Raw genomic sequence first — 26,306 nt, forward strand, 5'->3', positions numbered from 1 at the left:
GGGGAGGAGTAGAAACTGCAGGTACCAGGGAGGAGGAAACTGAAGGTACCAGGGAGGAGACAATGTGATGGAGCAGAGTCAGGAAGGGAAAGGAGAGAGTATGGAGTTCAGGATCCAGGTTGACTAATTATCCTGGGAAAGACGGGCTAGACACCACCTGAGACCATAAAAAGTCTACTCATATGGAGATGGAATTTTGAAGAGACTACAGGGAGAACAAGAAAGCACAACAGCAAGCTTTTTTTCCCACCCAGCAAAGGAAGCACTGAGGCCTTGGCCAAACGTGAGAAGAACTGAGTGGATGAAGGTCTCTGCAAGCATTTGCAAAATTTCGTAACATTCTGTTTTCAAGGTTAAACTTCTTCAGACAATTTTTTTTTTAACTCCATAGTGGCTCCAAGTAGAAAGTAAAGAACAAAGGGTTAAAAGCAATTAGAAAATATTGTAGGATTAGTCTAGTACCATCCAGCAGTATGGATGAGAGAGCTGGCAGTGGAAACCAGCCCTCAGCCTGGTAAGTCCGCGACCCTTCTGTTGGGAGACAAACCGAGGAGGAAAAGGCTGGCTTCTCAAAGCCTCTTCAAGGTCTTTTTAGATCTGTTCTAAAGAGCTCTTCTTTTTTACCTAGAGTAACATTTGATATTGAGTAGTCTGCCAGGTTTAACTTTTCTTGGGAAACACAAATTGTCAAACCATGTTGCTTTCTCAATTAAAAAAAAAAAAAGAATTTTCACCAGAGTTTGTATCTAGGGTAAACAGGGGAACTAAGTCTGATGGTTTCGTCCTTGGTTTCCCAAATCATCATTCTGGGGTAGTTGAAAGAGAGCATACAGTCATTTTTCGGACTGGTGCTGGGATAGTCAGATTGGTAGCTGTATGTGCCCACACCTGCTTTCTGCATTCTCTCTTTGCAATAAATTAAATTAAAAATAAATTAAAATAAATTAAATTTCTTTTGGTGCAACAGCTTCAAATATTAAATCAGAAATTGTGGAGGAAAGAGTTTGTCCTGCCGGGCTATAAGCCTGTTTGATCCCAAGGGAATATGGGCATTTCAGATGCTATAAACAAGCAGAGGAAAATTCTGATGAAGATAAAGTGCTATGTGCCACAGTTCGTTATTCCGAGCAGCTTTGAGGCTGCCAGGACAATAGACTCACTTCTGTTTTTGCCATCAGGATTGCTCTGGAGATGGCTTATTTGTAAAAGGAGCAGGATCAAGGCTATGCATTCATTTGTAAAAGATGCCACCACACACATTCTGCAGCTAATACCGTGTTCATGAACTTTACCTGTGACTAAATACATTTCATTTCTTACAGCTGAGCTTCAGTAATTGGTTTTTGCAGCCACAAACACATCCAGCAAGGAAGATGTGAGAAGCCCAGGGCTCTCTCACTCTGCTTTTTGAAATGGCTTTTGCTGCAGATGGGAAATGCCATCCCACTCCGAGTTGGCAGGTCCTGAGGTCAAACCTTACAGAGCTGGCACCTAAAAACCCCAAGGCAAGGAGGAGCAGGTGGCTTTGGAAGAGTAAATGACCCTGAAGGTAAGCAACAGGGACGGGGAGAAGCAAACGACAGTGGGAGGAAAGTGGTGGATAGGGAGTCTGCAGAAATGAGCCTCCCATCTCCAGCACACAGCAGCTCCATGTTCTGTGTTTTCCCAGGTCCCTGCAGTCATGGAGGTCTCCAAGTGCCCACTAGGCCACAAAGTCATATAGCATAACCAAGTCCAGGCTAAACTACCGTTGGGAACTGAAGAATCATCATGCTGTTTGGAATTTGGCTGTGAAAAGGAAATGTGGGCTCATCCAGTGAATTGATTAGTTAATCCATTCAGAAAAAATTAAGGAGCATTTGCTTTGGCCTTGAAAGCGCTAAATTATACACTTCAACAGTTTGGTTCACTGTGTCCCACATTTCCAAGAGAATTAGATTAGTTGGTATAACCCTGATATCTACACATAAAATTGACACTAAAATAAGCACCAGGATTCCAGAAATGCATCAATGAGATATGCAGAATAATCATATTTTTTACTTTCTGGATTACTAGCTCTAGAGAATTATGATGTAAGGAAATTGCCTTAAATTGCCTCATCCCCTTTCCTTACTCTCTTCTCCTCCACCTACTGAGACATTTACCATCTCTGGCTTTTTCCCTTCTGCCTGACACAACCTGTGTGGGCATCATTACAGCCCAATCTTTCACAGTCTCTACCCCACAAATCACCTTTTAAAAATATTTCCATCTTATATTAATAGCTATGGGTTGAGGAATTATTTTCCCAGTGCTATTTATGTTTTCAAAGCTCCTTAATTATGATAGAAAGTCACATACAGAAGCAAACCCAGGAAGGAGATTTTGGGGGACAGGAGGGTTATTCTCAGGACATTTTAAATCATATAAATGTCTGAACACCATTATCTGCCTCTCATTCTCACTTTTCATTCTTTTGTTTTCATTAGCCATGGAACCTACTATGTATAAAGCCACAGAGCCTCCAAGATAGAGGGAGGAGCATAGTCTTCGTGAAACTGTGGGTGATAATTAGTCAAATCCATTTCACCTGCCTTCACTAATCAAAGTTGTTTTAAGACTTGCCTGTCCTCCCAGCGGCACATAAACAATAAGATGTTTGCCTGTGTTATTTTCTAGGAACTTGAAGTCAGCTGTGTCTTGATCAAGATGAGCTGGTTGAAAGTGTGATTATTTTGCATATCCCATTGATGCTTTTTTGGAATCTTGGTGCTTATTTTAGCATTAATTTTATGTGTGGATATTAGGGTTATAGCAACACGGACCCTCCAACTGGGCATGCACAAGTGTTTGAGCTCAATGACCTTTGACATCAAAGAACCTCAAACTCTGCCCTTAGAACATGTATGGGCCTGTAGCCTGGTTACACCTGCATAGAATCCCAAGCCAATTTACCTTGGGGCAGGCTAATTTTGAGATTTGTTCTCCTGTGTCCTCGCTTGGCTGCCTTGTAAACAAACCCTCTCTTTTGCAAACCTCAGTATCAGAGTGTTGGCTTGCTGCTTGTCAAGCAAAATGCACCTGGTTTGGTTACAGTTGCCTCAGAGAGGCTCATAATCTGGTAGAAAAACAGCTCTTTAAACAATCAATAATTGTGTGATTTAGTAACTGCTGAAGTAAAGTATGGTCAGGGTTTCATGAAAACTCCAGGAAGGAGATTCTGCCTCTTTCAGGAGGAAAAGATATCAGTGTTGTTAAGATTTGAGTCAGTATTTTTAAAAATTAGAAAATTGGCCTGACCGCTAAGGGCATAAACATGGATTCAGCAAGTAACTCAGGATCATTCTGGAAGAAAAACACCCGGTTGGCCTTTGACCCACTGTGCCAAATTATTTCATCTACTGATAAAACCTAGAGATTTGAGGACCCTGGCTATCAGGCAGCTCTTCAGTGGAGAGAGAGTAGAGGGCTTTGCTGGTGTCCTCAGAGCACAGAGGTTGGGCTGTGAGCACACTGAGGGCTTGGCCCTGGTGAGAGATTCGTTTTTGAGTGTGTAGTAGTAAATGAAAGTGGAGTCTGGCTGCTCACCACTCAAAAGTCAACAAAGAGGCAAGATTGGTGGAAAGGAAAGTTTGCTTTATTTCAGATGCTAGCATGGGGATGGGGGGCAGACTCCTGTCCAAAAGCTGACTCCCTTCACACTTTGTCAGTCAGCAAGAGCTTTTATAGATGGGGAGAGGGGGCGACATGCAGAAATAGCACAGTCAGCTCAGATAGTCATCTTGAAATTCGTCATCGGTGGTCCAACAAGCATCACCTTGATTGTTGTAAGTACAGTTAATTTTTTGTTCCAGGGTCAGTTTGTTCCCATTTCTTTGAGGCCAGGTCTCAGAATTGTGTAAAATGAAGTAGCTTATGTCATGGCTTTGATTTGGTCATCATGTAGTTAGTTAACTGCTTTCATCTGGTAGGGGCCTCAGAACCCATAAAACAGCTCACAGGATATAGCTCAGATTATTACCTATGACCCTTGACGAGGAACTAAAGGTCCTTAACTGTGCTTAGTGACTAAACTATTATTATTTATTCTTGTTGGACTGTTTTCCTTTGTTTGTGCATTTGTTCACTTCTCTGATTAGACTTATTCTCTGGCTACAGTTTTTTTCACAGACAGAAGGCAGGTGGGAAAACATGGTCAGGGAAAGAACCATAGGGTCCTGCTCTGTTTCATAGTTAGAAGCCCAGTAGCAACCTAGAACCAGGAATACTTCTCCCAGATGTTCAGCAGGCTATAAATGAGAGCTCCTGATTGGATTTAAAACCAATAGTCCAGCACTCCAGACTCATCAGTTTAGACTTGCGTTCAATTCCATCCTATCTCTGACACAGGAGATCTCATGAATTTGGGCATGTGCTATAAAGGCACAAAAAGAGAATCAAATTGAGTTTTTTCTCCACTTCTGTTTGCTTGGGTATTAGGTGCTGTGAGTATAATATAAAATCCTCCCTGCCTTTTCTTTTTCTCACATTCTTGGAAACAACTATCCTCTGGAACCCAGGCTTGATCCCTGGATACCATATTTGAGATGGTCGAATGTCACAGTTAAGACCGCATGCAGGCTTTTGGATACAGATGCTGCTGCTGCTAAGTCGCTTCAGTCGTGTCCGACTCTGGGCAACCCCATAGACGAAAGCCCACCAGATTCCCCCGTCCCTGGGATTCTCCAGGCAAGAACACTGGAGTGGGTTGCCATTTCCTTCTCCAATGCATGAAAATGAAAAGTGAAAGTGAAGTCACTCAGCCGTGTCTGACTCTTCATGACCCCATGGGCTGCAGCCCACCAGGCTCCTCCACTTCATGTATATAAGGCACTTAAACGTATGCCTGGTAGATTGCGAACGGTCTGTACAGTTGGCTTTTATCCTTCCGACTGCTGAGCGCACTAATATTTCATTCCAGATTGCTGGAAGGAGGACCTGTGACAAATTCAAAGAACCATCAAGGATATCCTGGACACAGGTAGGGGCAATGACCCCCTTGTTCCCCTCTCAGGACTGGGAAGCAGGGACTTTTGGTGAGCTTATAATGCAGACAGCCTGAGAGGGGCAGTTCTTTTTATTGCTGCCACCTATGAGGTAAGATGTGACCAAGTGTGCCGCCTGTTTCAGATCCCTTGGTGTGGGTAGGTGGAGAGTGGACTGATTCGGCTATGGGGAAAGAAACATGGGATCAGCTTTAGGCAGCTTCGGAAAAGACCTAAAGGGATCCTGCATGTTCTGATATGATCCAGACCAGCAGGCAGGGTTCTGAAAATAAGCCATACTAAGGAATATTCTATGTGCAGAGTTGGCCTGTGCTTTGTGCCATGGTTCTCGGTTGTGGTGTAGGACCTGTGATCCAGGCATGAATACTTTCAATCCATTCTCCTCCTCTTCTTCTCCACTGACTTAATCCTGACTTATTATTCCCCTAGAGTCTTCAGTTCAGTTCCTCAGTCGTGTCCGACTCTTTGCGACCCCGTGAATCGCAGCACGCCAGGCCTCCCGGAGTTCACTCAGATCCTTAGGGCACCTTATATCTGCCTGGCTGTCCCACTGCTAGCCCCTCTGCTTCCAGTCCACTTGTCCAGGGTTGTGAGATGGATCTTTCTGAGCATTGTTCTGGTCACATCAATTTCCTACTAAAATCCTTCCATTTCTTACCTACTGGGCCAGCAAGTATCCTAAGTGAGCAAAGTGGACCAGACAAGACGAAAGAGGCACGCTTCAGATTTGAAAGCTTGGAAACATTCCTAACTTCCATAAGGAGAGGCATTTCCTCCCATTTATTTTGATAGTGGAGGCTTTCTAAATCTACAGTTTATATCCCACTTTTAGTTCACACTTTGTATGAGAAATATCACTTCATTCTTAACTGTTTTAAGAAAAACAACCCTGCCAGTCAAATGATTGTTTTAGGATGTTGGTTAAATGGCATAAATGGAGATCGGAGTACAGTGGCTAACTGAAGATGGGAGATTTATTTATAATTCACATGAAGGTATATGTTGGTAGGTGGTCTGGTTATGGGGATTAGCATGTTCTGTTCCATGTGGTTGTATTGGGACCCTAGTCTCTTTTGTTCCCAACAGTGGTTCTCAATGTCTTAATCAAGGACTGTTGGGGTATCCCTGAGAGTTTCAAGGGTTTATAATATCAAAATTAATTTTTAGTGAGGTATAGTTGATACACAGTATTATATTATTTTCAAGCATACAATGTACTAATTAAAATTTTATATATTCAATTTAAAATAATCATAAAATATTGGCTATATGTCTTGTGCTGTACAATATATGCTTGTAGTTTTTTTGTACTTGGTATCTTGTACCTCTTAATCCTCTAACCCTATCATATGCCTTGTCCCTCCCTCTCCCCATGGGGAACCACTAGTTTCTTCCCTATATCTGAGTCTGTTTTCCTATATATGTGTGTTTTTCTGATTCTACATATAAGTAATGGCATACAGTATATGTCTTTCTCTGACTTATTTCAATAAGCATAACTTACTCAGTAAGCATGGACTGCCTAGTGCAGGGATTAACAATTAGCCGCCTGTTGCTCTGGCTAAGCCATGAAAAAATCACCATGGGAGAAGAATAAAAGCAAAATATAGCAACACAGCAAAACCCAAATAAAAGTACATTGGGTTGATCAGTTGGGGTTGTCATGCCCTGCTAAGCTAAGGCAAAACATAATGTGGACCTTGGAACGCCAGGTCATTGCAAGTTCAGAGCACTGCTGTGCACACATGAAAATGTTTTCCCAAGGCATATGTGGGTTTATGACCTCCAGCTAGGTGATAGCCCTTGTACAAGAAAATAACAAAGATAGTTTAAAGTAATCAATAAAATGGGAGACGTGACCAGGGACACAGGAGGCTGACTTCAGTGTAACACAACAGATACTTTCTGCTTGCCAAGATGCTAAATGAAAGTGATGTAGTTCCAAGCAACAGGGCTCTTGACCAAGAGGTCTTGAGTCCCCCAGTCCCATCTTTAAAACTTTAATTCTGTCTCTAGTTTCTTCTTCCCAAACTGTGCATCGACCACTTTCAATCCCTACCTGCTGTGCTGGCTGCAGCAGCCTAGGTCCATGCACATTGTTACAAATGGTAGAATTTCATTCATTTTCGTGACTGAGTAATACTCCATTGTGAGTACTCATGCCTGGAAAATCCCATGGACGGAGGAGCCTGGTGGGCTGCAGTCCATGGGGTCGCGAAGAGTTGGGCACTACTGAGCAACTTCACTTTCACTTTCATGCATTGGAGAAGGAAATGGCAACCCACTCCAGTGTTCTTGCCTGGAGAATCCCAGGGACAGGGGAGCCTAGTGGGCTGCCGTCTCTGGGGTCGCACAGAGTCGGACACAACTGAAGCGACTTAGCAGCAGCAGCAGCATATACCACATCTTAATCCATTCATCTATCAATAGCACTTCGGTTTTCTCTATATCTTGGCTATTGTAAATACACTCCTATGAACATTGGCGTGTATATATCTTTTTGAATGAGTGTTTTCAAGGTTTTGCTTTTTTTTTAATGCATACCCAGGAGTGTAATTGCTTAAATCAGATGATAGTTGTATTTTTCGTTTTCTGAGGAACTTCTACACTGTTTTCCATAGTGGCTGCACCAATTTATATTCTCACCAACAGTGTAGGAGGATTCCCTTTTCTTTACACCATTTCCAGGATTTGATGATAGCCATTGTAACAGATCAGAGAAGGCGATGGTGCCCCACTCCAGTACTCTTGCCCGGAAAATCCCATGGATGGAGGAGCCCGGTAGGCTGCAGTCCATGGGGTTGCTAAGAGTCGGACATGACTGAGTGACTTCACTTTCACTTTTCACTTTCATGCATTGGAGAAGGAAATGGCAACCCACTCCAGTGTTCTTGCCTGGAGAATCCCAGGGACAGGGGAGCCTGGTGGGCTGCCATCTATGGGGTCACACAGTCGGACACGACTGAAGCTACTTAGCAGCAGCAGCAGCACTGTAACAGGTGTGAGGCGATTTCTCACTGTGGTTTTGATTTGCATATCCATGATTAGTAATGTTGAGAATCTTTTCATGTGCCTGTTGGCCATCTGAATGTCTTCTTTGAGTTCCTCCTGTGTTTTAATCAAGTTGTTTTTTTTTTAATTAATTGTATGGATATTGACTCCTTATTTGTCATCTCATTTGCAAGTACTTTCTCCCATTCAGCAGGTTGTTCATTTTTGTCAAAGATTGCATTTGCTGAATAAAAGCTTTTAAGTTTAATTGGGTTCCATTTGTTCATTTTTGCTCTTATTTCCTTTGCCTTCAGTTCAGTTCAGTTGCTCAGTCGTGTCCAACTCTGCGACCCCATGAATCGCAGCATGCCAGGCCTCCCTGTCCATCACCAACTCCCGGAGTTCACTCAGATTCACCTTCATTGAGTCAATGATGCCATCCAGCCATCCCATCCTCTGTCGTCCCCTTCTCCTCCTGCCCCCAATCCCTCCCAGCATCAAAGTCTTTTCCAATGAGTCAACTCTTCACATGAGGTGGCCAAAGTACTGGAGTTTCAGCTTTAGCATCATTCCTTCCAAAGAAATCCCAGGGCTGATCTCCTTCAGAATGGACTGGTTGGATCTCCTTGCAGTCCAAGGGACTCTCAAGAGTCTTCTCCAACACCACAGTTCAAAAGCATCAATTCTTCGGCATTCAGCCTTCTTCACAGTCCAACTCTCACATCCATACATGACCACTGGAAAAACCATAGCCTTGACTAGATGGACCTTAGTCGGCAAAGTAATGTCTCTGCTTTTCAATATGCTATCTAGGTTGGTCATAACTCTTCTTCCAAGGAGTAAGCATCTTTTAATTTCATGGCTCCAATCACCATCTGCAATGATTTTGGAGCCCCAAAAAACAAAGTCTGACACTGTTTCCACTGTTTCCCCATCTATTTCCCATGAAGTGATGGGACCAGATGCCATGATCTTCGTTTTCTGAATGTTGAGCTTTAAGCCAACTTTTTCACTCTCCTCTTTCACTTTCATCAAGAGGCTTTTTAGTTCCTCTTCACTTTCTGCCATAAGGGTGGTGTCATCTGCATATCTGAGGGTATTGATATTTCTCCCAGCAATCTCTATTCCAGCTTGTGTTTCTTCCATTCCAGCATTTCTCATGATGTACTCTGTATAGAAGTTAAATAAGCAGGGTGACAATATACAGCCTTGATGTACTCCTTTTCCTATTTGGAACCAGTCTGTTGTTCCATGTCCAGTTCTAACTGATGCTTCCTGACCTGCATACAGATTTGTCAAGAGACAGGTTAGGTGGTCTGGTATTCCCATCTCTCTCAGAATCGTCCACGTGATCCACGCAGTCAAAGGCTTTAGCATAGTCAATCAAGCAGAAATAGATGTTTTTCTGGAACTCTCTTGCTTTTTCCATGATCCGGACCACAAAAAGTATTGCTAAAATTTATGTCTAAGAGTTCGCTGCCTATGTTCTAGAAATTTTAGAGCTTCAGGTCTTACATTTAGATCTTTACTCAGTTTTAAGTTTATTTTTGTATTGGTGTGAGGAAATGCTCTAAGCTTATTCTTTTACATGTAGCTATTCAGTTTTCTCAGCACCACTTATGAAAGTGACTGTCTTTTCTGCATTGCATATTCTTGCCTCGTTTGTTGTTGATTTATTGACTGTAAGTGCGTGGGTTTATTTCTGGACTCTATTCTATTCCATAGATTTGTATGTCTGGGTTTGTGTCAGTACCATACTGTTTTGAATATTGTAACTTTGCAGTATAGCCTGAAGTCAGGGCACATCATACCTACAGTTTGTTCTTTTTTATCAAGATTGCTTTGAAATGTGGGGTCTTTTGTTGTTCAAAATAAACTTTAGGATCATGTGTTCTAGTTCTATGAAAAATGTCCTCAGTATTTAGATAGGGATTACATTAAATCTATAGGTTTCTTTCTATAGTATAGCCATTTTGATAATATTGATTCTTCCAGTCCAAGAGCATGGGATATCTTTCCCTTTTTACCATCAGTTTCCTTCATCAATGTTTTATAGTTTTAAGTGTATAGATGGCTCACCTCCTTGGTTAAGTTTTTCCTTAGTTTTTTGTTGTTGTTTTTTTTTTTATATTCAATTTTAAAAGTTACTGTTTTGGGGGTGGGTTTTTTTTTTTTTTTTTTTTTTTTGCTTTCTCTTTCGGATAGTTCATTATTAGTTCATAGAAAAGCAACAGATTTATGTACATTAATCTAGCATCCTACAACTTTACAGAATTCATTTATTCTAACAGTTTTTGTTTTGTGAAAGACTTAGTATGTTATTCACAAATAGTGACAGTTTTGCTTCTTCCTTTCCAATTTAGATGCCTTTTATTTCTTGTCTGATTGCTGTGACTGGCAATATTGTGTTAAATAGAAGTGGCAAGCATGAGCATTTCTATCTTGCTATTAATTTTAGAGGAAAGACTTTTAGCTTTTCACTGTTGAGTATGATGTTAGCTGTGGATGTATTAGTCCATTTGTCATAAGTGGACTTTATTTTGTTGAGATATGTTCCCTTTACACAATTTTTGAGGTTTTTTTCTTATCATGAATGAATATTGAATTTTGTCAAATGCATTCTCTGCATCAGTTGAGATAATCATGTGATTTTTATCCTTTTTGTTGCCTTGGTGTGTAATGTTGTTTTTTTGTGACTATTGAACCATCTCTGCATCCCTAAAATAAATCCCACTTAATCAATATGTATAATCCTTTTTGTATATTGTATGTGTATATGTATCAATATATTTTTACATATAAAATCAGTTTACTAATATTTTGAGGATGTTTGCATCTATATTCATCAAAGATATAGGCCTGTAATTTTCTTTCTCTTTTCTGGTGTTGTCTTTTTTTTGGTTTGAGTATTGGGATAATGGTGGACTTACAGAATGAATTTGGGAATGTCTGTCCTCTTCAATTTTTTTGAATAGTTTGAGAATATTAGCTCTATTTTGTTACAAGTCTACTGTCAAGCTATAGAATTCTGGCCTTTTTTTGCTGAGAGGTTTTTTTTAATTACAAATTCAATTTCACTACTAGTGATCAGTCGATTTCAATTGTCTTTCTGATTCAGTCTTGGAAGGTTAAATGTTTCTAGAAATTTGTACATTCTAAGTTGTTTAAATTGTTGGCATATAACTGTGAATGGTGTTCTCTCACAATTTTTTGTGTCTCTGGTGTTGATGGTTGTTTTTCCTGTCATTTCTTATTTTGTTTATTCAGGTCCTCTCTCTTTTCTTCTTGAAGATCCTAGCTAAAGTTTGTTAATTTTGTTTATCTTTTCCAATAAACAGCTATTAATTTCACTGATCATTTTCTGTTGTTTGTTTAGTTTCCATTTTATTTAGCTCCTCTCTGATCTTATTTCCTTCTGCTGACTTTGGGCTTCATTTGTTCTTCCTCTAATTTCTTTAGAAATTAGATGGTAGAAAGTTAGATGGTAGATTTAGATGGTGTATTTGAAGTTTTTCTTTTTTCTTGAGGTAGGCCTATGTTTCTGTAAACTTTCCTCCTAGAAATGCTTTTGTTATGCTGCGCTAAACTTCCCTCCTAGAAATGCTTTTGTTGTGCCGGCTGCGATTCATGGGGTTGCAAAGAGTTGGACAGGACTGAGCAACTGAACTGATACGTTTTGGAAAGTTGTGTTTCCATTTCTGTTTGTCTCAAGATGGTTTTGGATTTCCTCTTTGATTTCATCACTGATCCATTCGTTTTATAGTATTTATAGAATGTTGTTAGTATCCATCTGTTTGTGCTTTCCCATTTTTCCTTCTGTAATTGACATAGTTTCATACCATTCTGGTTGAAAGAATGCTTGATATAATTTCTGTGCTATCAAATTTGTCTAAAATAGTTTCATGGCCTAGCATGTCATCTATCCTTTAAGTGCACATAGTGCATTCTTCAGAATGTGTATTCTACTGTGTGTTAGTTGGAAGATCCTGTAGATATCTAACTGGTCTATTTTGTCATTTATTTATTTAAGTCATTTATTCATATTTTATTTACATTATTTATGTCAGTTATTATTTATGTCATTTATTTAAGACCTTGACTGATTTTTTCCCCTAGATGATCTCTCCATTAATATAAGTAGTATATTAAAGCCCCCTACTATTACTGTGGGCTTCCCTTGTAGCTCAGCTAGTAAAGAATCCACCTGCAATGAAGGGGCCTGGGTTCAATCCCTGGGTTGGGAAGATCCCCTGGAGAAGGGAAAGGCTACCCACTCCAGTATCCTGGCCGGGAGAATTCCATGGACTGTGTAGCCCATGGGGGTGCAAAGAGTCGGACACGACTGAGCGACTTTCACTTTCACTATTACGGTATTACCGTGAATTTCTCCCTTTATGTCTGTCAGTGTTTGCTTTATGTATTTAGATGCTCCTGTACTGGGTGCATATTTGTTGAGCATAACACCTCCTCTTGTATTGATCCCTTTGTCATTATATGGTGCCCTTCTTTGTCTTTATTACAGACTTTAAGGGCTATTTTGTCTGATGTGACTGTTACTACTGCTGTTTTTTAATGTCTTTTTTCATCCCCTCACTTTTAGCCTGTGTGTCTCTTTAGCTTTGAAATGAATGTCTTGTATGCAGCATATGGATAGGTTTTGTTTTTTTATCCAATCAGCCACCCCATGTCTTTTGGAGCATTTAGTCCATTGACATTTAAAGTAATTATTCACAGGTGTGTACTTATTACAATTTTATTGCTTGTTCTCTGGTTATTTTTAGTTCTTCTCTGTTCATTTATTTCCCTGTAGTTTGATTTTCATTAGTGATATGTTTGTATTCTTTTCATTCTAGTTTAGTATTGTAGTTTATTGACTTGTTACCACAAGGTTCATAAATGTTAACCTATAAACTATATCTACTCATTTTAGACTGTTACTTTAAGTTCAAACACATTCTAAAAGATCTATGTTTTTTTTTCCCCTCCTTCACATTTTGTGATGTCATATTTTATATCTTCATGTTTATCCCTTCACTATTTTTTGCAGTTACACTTTTACATTTTTTTGTCTTTTAATCTTCATATTAGCTTATTTAAGTGTTTGATCCTCAGCCCTTACTATGTATTTGCCTTTCCTAATAGAATTTTTCCTTTCCTTAGATCCTTACTTTTTGTTATAGCCATTTCTCTTCTGCTTAGAGAAGACCATTAACATTTCTTTGAGGGTAGGTTTTGTATTGATGAACTGTTAATTTTGTTTGTCTGAGAAGTTCTTTATCTCTCTCTCAGTTCTGAATGATGGTATTGCTGGGTAGACTGCTCTAGGTTGCAAGTGTTTCCCTTTCAGCACTTTGACTATATCAGCACTCCCTTCTGACCTGCAAAGCTTTTGTAAAGATACCAGTTGATAACCTTAGGAAGCTTCCTTGCACATTGACTTTGGTTTTTCTCTTGCTGCTTTTAGAATTCTCTAGCTTTTGCCATTTTAGCTGTTATGTTTTGGTGTGGGTCTGTTTGAATTCATTTTGTTCTGGACGCTCTATGCTTCCTGTATTTAAATGTAGTTTTTCAGGCTTGTGAAGATTTTAGCCATAATCTCAAATACTTTGTCTACCCCTTTTCTCCCTGCTTTCCTTCTGGGACCCCTGTAATAGGAGTATTGGTATGCTTGATGTTATCCCAGAGGTATTTTAAACTATCTAATCTTCCAGGTCATTTTTGCATTCTTCCTTACCCCTTGTTCTGCTATCAGTTCCTTCTAGTATGTTTTTCATTTCAGTTATTGTATTCTTCAGTTCTGACTGGTTGTTTTTAATGGTTTCTAGTTCCTTGTTAAAAGTCCCACTGTGTTCATCTAATTCAGTTAGCATTCTTATTACTAATGCTTTGAACTCTTTATCTGGTAAGTTGTTTGTTTCTGTTTCATTATGTTTTCAGGGATTTTTGTCTTGTTTTTTCAGTTGAGACTAGTTTCCTATTTTCTCATTTTGCTTAACTTTCTGTGTCTCTATGAATTTAGGTGAAACAGTTAACAGTTACAGTCTTGTAGTGGTGTCTGTATGTGGAAGCATCCCTATTACAGTCTGCCTGTGCCCAGTGGCTTTGGTAGGAGAGCTGGATTTGACATGAATACAAGTCACATCTTACATCAGAGTGTGCTGGCAGCTATCACCTTAGTATGATGTGGGGCTGAAGATGGAGTGGTACTTGAGCCGCAGATCCAGGGGTGATGCAAGGAGGTCCCTCTGCTCAGAGGCCATCACCTATCAAAGGCAGATCCAGGCCCTGGACTCAAATTGTTGGAGCAGAAGCCCTGAGGGTCAGGTCCAAGCTGGCTCCACTCTCTTTAAATGTGACCTCCCCTCCATCCCAGCACCGGTACCCGTGGCCCTGGCAGCAGCAGTGCTGAAGCATGAGGACCGTGAGGGCTCTCAGCTTGTGACAACGTATGGGCTGTGGTGGTCTAGCCTCAGATAATGGTCCAGGCTGCTTTTGATGGGCTGCCTGTGCAAGCACCAGTTAGTAGCTTCCTCAGCCCTGTTCAGTGCTTCGGGTCTGAGTCTCTTCATCCCTCGCATCTGATCTCTCCCTCAGAATCCGCCACCCCACCCTGGTGTGGAGCTGCACTGTGGGGCAGGCAGGGCTGTGTGAACTTGGCATGTGTTGGTGCATGCTCTGGGGTGGTCCAGCTGCCATCAGAGATCAAGAATGTTTCTGAAGTGCTGTGTGAGCACCAGTAATGGCTGCCATCATCCTGCTTAGATGCTACTTTAGGTCTGAGCTGCCCGTGCGTCCCAGGGCCCAGCTCTCTTCTTTGCCATGATGGCTCTTGCTTCAGTGTGGAGTTACGACTTATTACATTGGGCTAAAGAGTTCACTGGGCTCAGGCTGGGGTGCACATAGGGCTGATCACAGGGAATCAGGCAGCCACCTTGGCAGTTTTTAGTCTAGCTTCTCTGCCCTATCTCAGCAGCAAGCAAACATGCATGTGTTTCTCTTGAGTGGCGTCTGAGCTTCCTACCACCCTCCTGTTAGTTTCGCAGCATTCCAACCAGTCAAGAGGGCTCATCTTCCCACCTACCAGAAGCTCCAAAACCTCTTACCCTTCCATCTCCTCCAGCCAGCTAGACAGGCTGAGCATGGGCCTGGGCCATCCAGAGCACCAAAGGGAACCTGAGCTCTTCTGCCTCCAAGCCATGTTTGAGGCCCTTCTTACCTGGTTTGACCAGTGCAGCCAGGCCACAGAGGATGTCTGCCAGAGGAACTAGTGGTTGCATAACCTGTGTGACTGCAGGGATAGTGGGCCCCTAGCCTCACTCCACACAGGCTCCTCCCCAGGCCTGCAGCCAGTCTGCCCAGCCACCTTGCCCAGGCCAGCAGAGGCACTGGCCTGGCTACAGGCCCCAGCAGGGCATCCTTGCAGGCCAAGAACAAGATCCACTCAGCAGCATTTAGCTCCAAGGGACCTGGGCTCATGCCTTTCCTAGGGTGGACCTAGGCTTCACTCTGGTTCCTGGGAGGCAGAGCAGACAGCACTCAGTATTATTAATACTGCCACGCAGGTTTTGAGTCAATCAGAACAGCTTCAGCCCAAAAACTGGGGTGCCCAGTGTGTGGCTCAAACTACTCACTCACCATGGTGGATCCCCTCCCGAGTAATCTCGCTTTTCCTCTGAGTCCCCTCCCAAGGGCACAGGTTCCAACCTGGTCCTTTCTTGTCCCTTTGTACTTGATTGTGTGGCTCTTTCTTACAGTCTTGGTCTCTTGGCCAGTTTCTAGTTAGTCTTCAGTGGGAATTGTTGCACATGTATTTTTGAAGTGTGTGTGGGAAGGTGATTTCCACATCCTCCCACTTTGCCATCCTGATTGATCTTCCTGGTAGTTTCTATTTGCAGTTATTTGAGAAACCTTCACACTGTTTTCCATAGTGGCTGCACGAATTTGCACTCCCACTAACAGTGTACTAGGGTCCCTTTTTCTCCGCATCCTCGCTAGCATTTGTTATTTGTGGTCTTTTTGATGATGGCCATTCTGACAGGCGTGAGATGATCTCATGGTTTTGATTGGCTTTTCTCCAATTAGTGATGCTGAATACCTTTTCATGTGCTTATTGGTCATCTGCATGCCTTATTTTTTAAAAAATCTCTATTTTACACGTCTCTATTTTTTTTTTGATAGGGAGTTGTATGTTTATATGTTTTGAATATAGCTCCTTATTGATCATATCATTTGCAAATATTTTCTCCTATTCAGTAGGTTGTATTTTTGTTGATTTCCTTTGCTGTGCAAAAGCTTTTAAGTTTAATTAGGTTCCATTTGTTCATGTTTGCTTTTATTTCTTTTGCCTTAGGAGACAAAATAATGCTATGATTTATGTCAGTCTTCTGCCTATGTTCTCTTCTAAGAGTTTTGTGGTTTCTGGTCTTACATTTAGGTCTTCAATCTCTTTTGAATATATTTTTGTATATGGTATGAGGAAATGTTCTAATTTCTTTCTTTTACATGTAGCTGTCCTGTTTTACCAAGACTACTTATTGAAGAGATGATATGTTTTCCTGCCTCCTCTGCCTTAGATCAATTAACCGTAAGTGTGTGGGTTTATTTCTGGACTCTTCTGTTCCATTGATCCATGTGGTTTTGTGCCAGTAGCATACTGTTTTAATTTCTGTAGCTTTGTGTTGACAGTGTGGTCTGAAGTCAAGGAGCATGATCCCTCCACTCTGTTCCTCTTTCTCAAAATTACCTTGACTATTAGTCTTTTTGTTTCTGTACAAATTTTAGAATTACGTGTTCTAGCTCTACAAAAAATACCTTTGGTATTTTGATAGAGATTGCATTGAATCTGTAGTTTGCCATGGATAGTCTGATCAATTTAACAATATTCTTCCAGCCTATGAATTTATCTTTCCATCTGATTGTATCATCTTCTATATCTTTCATCAGTGATCTTATTTTCATAAGAACTTATTTTTAGAAGAGGCATTTTTGTCATTTTCTTTTTCTCATGTATATGCACTGAAGTATTCCATAGATTACATGACATATGATACAACAATAAATTAAACACAGAATATGAGAGTCTAGCTGTCTTCTATTGTCAGACTTTACAGAGATTTACAAAAATGTCAGTAAAACAGTGCCACACATTTAACAGAACTGCTTCATGTATTATCTTCCACTAAACATTTTGTTTACATTAACATGTAATGGATTGAGTGTTACTTCAGAATAAGTATTTAAATGTTTTCACTTCATATTAAACATCACTAATATCAATAGATAAGTTAAAACTCTTTGAGGTCCTCAATTTTTAAGAGTTTAAAGGAATCCAGAAAGCAAAGTTTGAAAACTATTGCCCTAGGTGTTGCCTTCATCTTAAGGCTGAAGCTGGCTCATACTCCGTCCCCATTCCAGCTGAAGGGAAGGGAGGCAGAGAAAGAGGAGGGAAAGCCACTTTCAACAGGATATTGCCCAGAACCTGCTCTCAGTGCTTCTTCTCACATCTCATTGGCCAGAATATCATCCCATGGCCATGCCCTGTAAGGAAAAAGACTGGAGTTTTACAGCAGCAGCAAAGATTGCCAGCAGGCTCTCTGAAGCTAGGGGAGGCAGGAAATGGATCCTTTCCTCACAGTCTTCAGAAGGAACCAACCCTCCTGACACCTTGATTTAGGACTTCCAGCTTTCAGAACTGCGAGAAAATGAACTTCTCTTATTTAACCACCCAGTTTGTGGTATATTATGGAAGCCCTAGCAAACTGATACAGACAATGTACACCCATGGCTGATTCATGTCAATGTATTGACAAAACCACTACAATATTGTAAAGTAATTAGCCTCCAATTAAATAAAATTTTAAAAAAAAATAAGGTAGCTTAAGAAAACTGCCTACTCAGCTAGTGAAACAACCAGACATGGTACAAGTGCATTGGAGGAAAGAAGCTTCCATGCTACAAACAAAAGTCTTTACCATTTGTATGTGTTGAACTGGCTTGTTGATGCCAAAAAGGCATCTGAACATCACCCCACTAGGAGTCAGGCATGTTTATACTTAGCACACTGCTTTGTCTCTTCTCTGGCTCCTAGACTAAGCATAAATGCAGGAATTAGAAGTCTCCTTAAGGTCCCATTTATTTGCACTCAATTCCCTGTCAGGAATGTAATGGGTACTAATATATTAACTGCTCTCTTACTATAAACATGTTACATTAAACAAGCATAACTAAGCTTCCAAAGCAAAAATAGACAGACTCTTTCTGTACGTGAGAATGTGCCTGGTAAGATGTTTTTCTTCTTTGTGCTGTCATTCTAGAATCAATAATATTTTTTAACAAAGTATGTTCTTTGTGGTTGAACCTTGTGAAATTGTTGATCATCCGTTGAGTCGAGTCCAACTCTTTGTGACCCATTGGACACAGCACACCAGGTTTCCCTGTCCTTCCCTATCTCCTGGAATTTGTTCAAACTCATGTCCACTGAGTCAGTGATGCCATCCAACCATCTCTTCCTCTGTTGTTCTCCTCCTACCTGCAATCTTTCCCAGCATCAGGGTCTTTTTCAGTGAGTTGGCTCTTCACATCAGGTGGCCAAAGTATTGGAGGTTCAGTATCAGTCCTTCCAATGAATATTCAGGGTTGATTTCCTTTAGGATTGACTGGTTTGATCTCCTTGCTGTCCAAGGGACTCTCAAGAGTCTTCTCCAGCACTACAGTTCAAAAGCATCAATTCTTTGGCACTCAGCCTTCTTTATACTCCAACTCTCACATCCGTACATGACTACTGGAAAAGCCATATTCTTTGTCGGCCCAGTGATATCTCTGCTTTTTAATATACTGTCTAGGTTTTGTCATGGGAGAAGGCAATGGCACCCCACTCCAGTACTCTTGCCTGGAGAATCCCATGGACAGAGGAGCCTGGTGGGCTGCAGTCCATGGGGTTGCTGAGGGTTGGACATGACTGAATGACTTCACTTTCACTTTTCACTTTCATGCATTGGAGAAGGAAATGGCAACCCACTCCAGTATTCTTGGCTGGAGAATCCCAGGGACAGGGGAGCCTGGTGGGCTGCCGTCTATGGGGTCGCACGGAGTCGGACACGACTGAAGCGACTTAGCAGCAGCAGCAGGTCTTGTAATAGCTTTTCTTCCAAGGAGCAAGTGTCTTTTAATATCGTGGCTGCAGTCACCATCTGTAGTGATTTTGGAGCCCAAGAAAATAAAGACTATTACTGCTTCCGCTTTTTCCCCGTCTGTTTACCTTGAAGTGATAGGACTGGATGACACAATCTTAGTTTTCTGAATGCTGAGTTTTAAGCCAGCTTTTTCACTCTTCTTCATCCTCATCAAGAGGCTCTTTAGTTCCTCTTTGCTCTCTGCCGTTAGAATGGTATGATCTGCATAACTGAGGTTGTTGATATTTCTCCCGGCAATCTTGATTCCAGTTTGTGATTCATCCAGCCTAGCATTTTGCATTATGTACTCTGCATATAAGTTAAATAAGCATGATGACAATATATAGCTTTGATGTAATCCTTTCCCAATTTTGAACAAGTCCATTGTTCTATGTCTGATTCTAACTCTTGCTTCTTGACTTGCATACAGGTTTCTCAGGAGACTGGTAAGGTGGTCTGGTATTCCCATCTCTCTAAGAATTTTCTATAGTTTGTTGTGATCCATGCAGTCAAAGGCTTTAGCATAGTCAATGAAGTAGATGTTTTTTTCTGGAATTTCCTTGCTTTTTCTGTGATCCAACGGATGTTGGCGATTTGCTCCCTGGTTCCTCTGCCTTTTCTATTTCTAGCTTGAACATCTGGATGTTCTTGGCTCATATACTGTTGAAGCCTAGCTTGAAAGATTTTGAGCATTACCTTGCTAGCATGTGAAATAAGCGCAATTGTGTGGTAGTTTGATTATTCTTTGGTATTGCCTTTCTTTGGGGTTGGAATGAAAACACCTTCTCCAGTCCTGTGGCCGCTGCTGAGTTTTCCAAATTTGCTGACATGTTGGGTGCAGCACTTTAACAGCATCATCTTTTAGGATTTTAAATAGCTCAGCTGAAATTGTATCACCTCCACTACTTTTATTCATAGTAATGTTTCCTAAGCATTTTTGATATACGTATACCTTGTGAATTGAGCTTCATAGTAAGCATTTTTATGCTGGCTTTACTTATAAGTAAATAATTATGTAAATTATAATTTCACCTAAGCTAGCATAAAAATGCTTACCATGTAGCTTACTTCACAGGGTATATGTAATCAAAGAATCAAGTTGCAGACTTAAACACATATAATTTTTGTTAGTTGTACCTCAAAGCTAGAAAAGAAAAAGAAAAATGTTCACCATGTAATCAGCTATAAAAAGCAGGTCAAATGTAAACTGACCGGGTACCAGTGACCAATGTGGGGGTTCATTCAGTGGTCTGTCATTCAGGACTCTGAAAGAATCGCAATTAACTTGATGCATGATCATACACTGCCTCAGTATATAAGTGAGGTATTCCCTTTACTAATTCCTCAGATGAGTTAGCATTTATAGAGACCCAGAGAGTCACTGGAATAGTATGGGAGGGATAAATAGTTAAGGCTGCGACATCTGTGGCAGCATGACGCCATGGGAAGATCGTGAGCCTGGAGGTAAAGCCATTTAAGTTCTTGTCTTGGCTCTGCCACTACCAAGCTGTGTGTGGTGCAGGCCAAGAACTTCATCTCTCTGGGCCCTGCTTTCTCCACATGCAAACAGACGTGACTGGAGCATAGAATTTCTCACATTCATGGCTTCTGTTGAAATGTTCTCCTGAATGTAAGCTCTCAGATATTATAATGTATCTGTTTTTCTCACAGCCAAAAATTGGGAAAACATTTTTAAAAGAGCTTAGTTTGAGTCTTCACTGTTGGCGAATAAAAGGAGGGATGGACAAATGTTTGTTGGGTGTCTGCTTGTTTAGTTTAGCCCATAATTGACTTGGAAAAACTCAATTACTATACAAATAATTTATATCATTTCCAAAGTTTGCTTTGGTTCTCTATTGGTAATTGAGATTGTGGATGAAAAAGTAGATGTCTAGCTTCGATTCCATTTATGCACGATTCTAGCAAAATATCTTTAACAGAAAAGCAGGTTTATGGTAGAGCATTTCCAGTTTAGAATTTTTTGTTTTCCTACTCTTTTAGTCAGAACTGAAAATCCTAAACGTTAATGTTCCTTTTAGTTAAATGGAGAGATTTTCTGGCTAGGTATTCTGTATTTCCTAAAGTTCACTATATCAGTTTCTTTTAAAGCATCAGCGGTTCTTGGCACTCAGTTAGGTGCTGTTATAAAAATAATTATTGGCTATACACATTGTAATAGCAAAAGTATATATCCACCAAGACGTACAAAGACCTAGTTCCAGTCTAGGATAGTAGGAATAAAATAAGCAAACAGTGTTTTCCATTTAGGATTGTCCCAGACAAAGGCTTAACGCTTTCACTTGAGAAAAGTCTTTCACTACCAGTGGGTTAGTTTGCCCATTTGAAGTTGAGAAATATTGTACTTATGTAACTTTTCAGTAAAATTAATATACTTGGAAGTGTATATGCTTCATTTTTGAGTTGTAGGCTTTTGTGGTTTTCATTACAGATTGTTTTTTATATCTGTGTTCAATAGTAAACGAAAGCACCCTGTGGCAACTATACCACATAAAAAATACCAAGAGAAGCATATGGAGTAAAGAAACTCTTCAAGAAACAATCAAACAGATCCAGGGCATTTTATGGGTACAGAAAAAAAAGAGAGAACTTTGACTCTTTGTATTTTCATTTGTTCATGTCTTGTTTTATAGCCTTTCTAATTCAACTTGCCTTCTGTGCTACCCAATGGCATGAGTACTTATAAAGTTTACCATTAAATCTGAACATATACTTAATTTTTAAAGACATGTGTCTTCTCAAGAAGCCCTTCCAAATTATAGCACACAAGGGCAGTTATATCTGCTCTGTGTTCAATCAAACAAGTGTTTATCTGAGAGATTTCTCAATTTTTACCTACATTATTCATTTTCACACACCCGAAGGCCTTTGGCAACAGAATTGTAATATTCATTCACATTAATCTATTTTGAAAATGTTTAAGGAGATGTGAGCCCCCTAATCTGCATATCAGTGCTACCCACTAGTGACGGCTCTCCGGGTTCTTGCTTTAGAAAACATTTGGTTCATTTTGTGAAGGAAACAATCTAAGACTTTGCCTCATCTGCTTGACCTTTTATTCCTTAAAGCTTGGAAGGATGAATGGTGAGGGTGCTTTGCTAAATGAGAATAGAAAGGTAACTCTGATAATTATCAAAAGAACACCATGTCTTCATGGAAAAGAGAGACAAAAATTGTGATCAAGAAACTATAGACCTTAGACTAAGAGTAACATTTTTTATTTCCAAACAAAGTTTCATACTCTTCTTAAGTTAGTAAAATACACAACCCAGTGGATTCTTTCTCATGTGAACGCTTTTGTCTCCCACCAAGCATCCACTACTTTTTTTTATTCATTCAACTATTGTTTTCCAGTTTTATTGGGAAGTAATTGACATGAACTGCAGTATAATGTTTAAAGTGTATAGCATGATTTGATTTACATAGATTGTGAAACGATAACAGTAGATTAAGTTAACATTCATCAGTTCGTAGATATACCAAAGGGGCTTCCCAGGTGGCACGAGTTGGTAAAGAACCCACCTGCCAATGCAGGAGACATAAGAGATGTGGGTTCAGTCCTTCAGTTGGAAAGATCCCCTGGAGGAGGGCATGGCAACCCACTGCAGTTTTCTTGCCTGGAAAATCCACATGGATAGAGACGTCTGGTGGCCTATAGTCCCTGGGGTCACCCAGAATTGGACATGGCTGAAGTGACTGAACATCCCAAAAGAGAAAAAATTCACCTTGTAATGAGAACTCTTGGGACCTGCTCTTTTAACAAATTTCCTATATATCATACAGTAGTGTTAACTGTGTCATGTGGCTTACATTCCTAGTCCTTATAACTGGAAGTTTGTACAGTTTAATCAATTTCTTCCCAATTACCCCTTCTCCTCACCCCAGCACCACCCCCTCTAATAACCAGTCTGGTCTCTTATCTTTTTGTATGAGTTTGGGATGCTTGCTTATTAGATTCCATAAGTGAGCTCATATAGTATTTGTCTTGCTGATTTATTTCACTCCCTGGTGGCTCAGATGGTAAAGAATATGCCTGCAATGCAGGAGACTCTGGTTTGATCCCTAGGGCAGGACAATACCGTGGAGAAGGGAGTGGCTACCCACTCCAGTATTCTTGCCTGGAGAAATCCATGGACAGAGGAGCCTGGTAGGCTACAAAGAGCAGAACACGACTGAGCAACTAACATACCTTCAAGGTCCATCTGTGTTGTTGCAAATGGTAGAATTTGTTCGTTTTTAATGGCTGAATAATAGTGCATTGTATTTCTATAATACTACATCCTCTTTATCCAAATCCGTTGATGGACATTAGCTTGTTTTCATGTCTTAGCTATTGTAAATAATGTTATGAACCTAGGGGCTACAGATATCTGATTTAATGTTCTCAGTTTCTTTGGATATATTTCCAGAAGTGGAATTGCTGGATCATATAATAGTTCTACTTTTAACTTTTAGAGGAAATTTTGTACTGTTTTCCATAGTGGCTGCTCCAATTTAAAATCCTACCAGTATCACTCAGGGTTCCCTTTTCTCCACATCCATACCAATATTTGTTGTTTTTTGTCTTTTGAATAATGACCATTATAAGAAGTGATATCTTTTTTTTCTTTTTTTTTAAGCGGGGACATTGTCTTTAATATAGTTGGAATTAAAATGTCACTTAGTAAAATGTTTACGAGTATTGGTTTTTATCACATCAAAAAAGCTGACATGCAGGTCAAAGTTGCTTCCCTGTAGGAAGTGAGAAGCTGTGTGTTAAAGCCCATGGCACCGGCCCTCTCCTGCCAGGTGTCTCTGAAAGAGGCTGCTGCCAAGAACACACTTAAAACAACTCTTGATGTATCAAAGAAAGGTGTCAAAATAATCATGATTATTATCATGGGATGATTTGAGAGAACATTGAAACATGTATATTATCATAGTCCAGGTTTGATGCATGAGACAGAGGGCTCAGGGCTGGTGCACTGGGATGACCCAGAGGGATGGGATGGGGAGGCGAGGGAGGGGGGTTCAGGATGGGAAACACATGTACACCCATGGCTGATTCATATCAGTGTATAGCACAAACCACTACAATATTGTAAAGTAATTAGCGTGCAATTAAAATAAATTAATTTCTTATGAAGTGATATCTCATTGTGGTTTTAATTGGCAATTCTTTAATGACTAGTTATATTGAGTACCTCTTCATGTACCTATGCCCATTTGTATATGTTATTTGAAAAAAAAAATATTTTGAGTTCTTTTGTCCACTTTAAAATTGGATTACTCAACTTTTTGCTACTAAATTGTATGAATTCTTTTATATTTTTTAAATAATGGATACATGGTTTGCAAACATTTTGCTATCCATAGATTTTCTTTTCATGTTGTTAATAGTTTCTTTTGCTATGCAGAAGCCTTTTAGTTGATGCAGTCCAACATATTTATTATTGCTTTTGTTGCTTTACTTTGGGTATCATTTCAAAAAAACGCATTAAGAAGACTCATATCACGAAGCTTTTTCAGGCTATGTTTTCTCCTAGAAGTTTCATGGTTTCAGTTCTTACTACTTAGTACTTAATGGATTTAAGTATTTCACCCATTTTGAGTTAATTTTTGTGAGTGGTATAAGATAGGGGTCAAATTTGATTCCTTTACATGTGAATATCCTCTTTGGGACTTCCCTGGTGGCTCAGATGGTAAAGCATCTGCCTACAATGAGGGAGACCCAGGTTCAATCCCTGGGTTGGGAAGATCCCCTGGAGAAGGAAATACCAACTCACTCCAGTATTCTTGCCTGGAAAATCGCATGGATGGAGGAGGAACCTAGTAGGCTACAGTCCACGGGGTCACAAAGAGTTGGACATGACTGAGCGACTTCACTTCCTATCCTCTTTGCCCACCAGCATTTATTGAATAGATTTTCTGTTTTCCATTGAGTGTTCTTGGCTCCATTGTCAAATATTCAGTTCAGTTCAGTTGCTCAGTCATGTCTGACTCTTTAAGACTCCATGGGCTGCAGCACGCTAGGCCTCCCTGTCCATCACCAACTCCCCGAGTTTACTCAAACTCATGTCCATTGAATCGGTGATGCCATCCAACCATCTCATCCTCTGTTGTCCCCTTCTCCTCTTGCCTTCAATCTTTCCTAGCATCAGGGTCTTTTGGCCAAAGTATTGGAATTTCAGCTTCAACATTGTCAAATTTTACTTGACCTTATATGATTTATGATGTTGGCTGGGTGCTTGTCATTTATGGCCTTTATTATGTTGAGATATGTTCCTTCTGTGCCTATTTATTAGGTATATGCTGGATTCTGTTCCACTGGATTCTTTGTCTTTTTTTAATGCCCTTACCACACTCCTTTAATTAAAGCTTTATGTTCTACTATATAATTTATAAAGCTATAGCTTTATAGTAGAGCTTGAAATTAGGAAGTGTGATACCTCCTTCTTTGTTGTTCTTTATTATTTTGGCTATTCAGGGGTTTTGGTGATATTTTTAGAATACTTTAAAATACTAATTTTAGAAGTATTTTTTGTATTTCTGTAAAAGTGTCATTAAAATCTTATTTCTTCAATTTTTATTGAAATATAGTTAATTTACAATGTTTTGTTAGGTTTAAATATACAGCAAAGTGATCCAGGTGTGTTTGTATATATGTACACACATATAGATATAGAAAATTTTTATTTATATATAATATATGAATATATTTAGATTATTTTCCATTACAGTTTATTACAAGACATTAAGTGTGGTTCCCTGTGCTAGACAGTAGGTCCTTTTTAGTTATCTATTTTGTTTGTATATAGTAGTGTGTATATTTTAATTCCAAGCTCCAGGGATTGCATTGAATCTATAGATGGCTTTTGGTAGTACTGACATTTCAACAATATTAATCTTCCAGTCCATGAACATAAATACCTTTCCATTTATTTGTGTCTCCTATTTCTTTCATCAATAAAAATGTAATTTTCAGAGTAGAAATTTTTTACCTCTTTGGTTAAATTTATTCCTAAGTATTTTATCATTTTTAATGCTATTATAAATGGAATTGACATATTTTTCATAAAATTGTTAGTGTGTAGAAATGCTACTGGTTTTTGCATGTTAA

At 39.9% G+C, this 26,306-nt stretch overlaps 1 long non-coding RNA gene across 1 annotated transcript in view; it reads left to right on the plus strand.

Annotated features, from left to right (window-relative positions):
* The window catches only part of LOC108633447, a 49,069-nt gene extending 32,466 nt beyond the window's left edge, over window positions 1-16,603 (plus strand). Inside the window, exons 2-4 of the long non-coding RNA XR_001917073.1 lie at window positions 1,323-1,549; window positions 4,943-5,002; window positions 16,527-16,603. This is a non-coding gene — a long non-coding RNA (uncharacterized LOC108633447). The remainder of the gene's footprint in view (window positions 1-1,322; window positions 1,550-4,942; window positions 5,003-16,526) is intronic.

Source organism: Capra hircus, chromosome 2 (genome assembly GCF_001704415.2).
Source record: "Capra hircus breed San Clemente chromosome 2, ASM170441v1, whole genome shotgun sequence".
Classification (NCBI taxonomy): Eukaryota; Metazoa; Chordata; class Mammalia; order Artiodactyla; family Bovidae; genus Capra; species Capra hircus.